Below are 1,166 nucleotides of genomic sequence, written 5' to 3'. Positions count from 1 at the left end.
GGCGCGCCAGCTCAATCTGGCTACCCCGAGGCCTCCCTCTCGCCCCGTCCTCACGCGCCGCCACCCCCTCGGGCTCCCCTCGTCCCGCTCCTCTGCCGTCCTCCGCCTTTGTTCTCGCTCCGCCGGCCCTTCTCGCTGTTGGGTTTCGTAGTAATTTCAAAAAAATTCCTACGCACACGCAAGATCATGTGATGCATAGCAACGAGGGGAGAGTATTGTCTACGTACCCAACGCAGACCGACTGCGGAAGCGATGACACAACGTAGAGGAAGTAGTCGTACGTCTTCTCGATCCAACCGATCAAGCACCGAAACTACGGCACCTCCGAGTTCGAGCACACGTTCAGCTCGATGACGATCCCCGGACTCCGATCCAGCAAAGTGTCGGGGAAGAGTTTATTCAGCACGACGGCGTGGTGACGATCTTGATGAACTACAGCAGCAGGGCTTCGCCTAAACTCCGCTACAGTATTATCGAGGAATATGGTGGCAGGGGGCACCGCACACGGCTAAGGAATCGATCACGTGGATCAACTTGTGTCAACTTGTGTGTTTAGAGGTGCCCCTGCCTCCGTATATAAAGGAGGAGAGGAGGGGAGGCTGGCCGGCCAAGGGGGGGAGGCGCAGGAGAGTCATACTCCCTCTGGGAGTAGGATTCCCCCTCCAATCCTGGTCCAACTAGGATTCCTCGGAGGGGAAAAGAGGAGGAAGGGGCCGGCCACCTCTCGGGAAGGGGGGGGGGGCGCAGCCCAACTAGGGCAGCCCCTTCTCTTTTCCACTAAGGCCCACTATGGCCCAAATAGCTCCCGGGGGGTTCCGGTAACCCTCCCGGTATTCCGGTAAAATCCCGATTTCACCCGGAACACTTCCGATATCCAAATATAGGCTTCCAATATATCAATCTTTACGTCTCGACCATTTCGAGACTCCTCGTCATGTCCGTGATCACATCCGGGACTCCGAACAACCTTCGGTACATCAAAATGCATAAACTCATAATATAACTGTCATCGTAACCTTAAGCGTGCGGACCCTACGGGTTCGAGAACAATGTAGACATGACCGAGACACGTCTCCGGTCAATAACCAATAGCGGGACCTGGATGCCCATATTGGCTCCTACATATTCTATGAAGATCTTTATCGGTCAGACCGCATAACAACATA

At 55.1% G+C, this 1,166-nt stretch overlaps 1 protein-coding gene across 7 annotated transcripts in view; it reads left to right on the top strand.

Moving 5' to 3' along the window:
* LOC119338786 (YTH domain-containing protein ECT4-like) overlaps nucleotides 1–1,166 on the top strand; it is a 30,685-nt gene that overhangs the window by 19,866 nt on the left and 9,653 nt on the right. The window lies entirely within an intron of this gene.

This window comes from Triticum dicoccoides, chromosome 7B (assembly GCF_002162155.2).
Source record: "Triticum dicoccoides isolate Atlit2015 ecotype Zavitan chromosome 7B, WEW_v2.0, whole genome shotgun sequence".
Lineage (NCBI taxonomy): Eukaryota > Viridiplantae > Streptophyta > Magnoliopsida > Poales > Poaceae > Triticum > Triticum dicoccoides.
The sequence above is the reverse complement of the archived record's forward strand: the minus strand, read 5'-3'. Positions and strand labels throughout refer to the sequence as shown.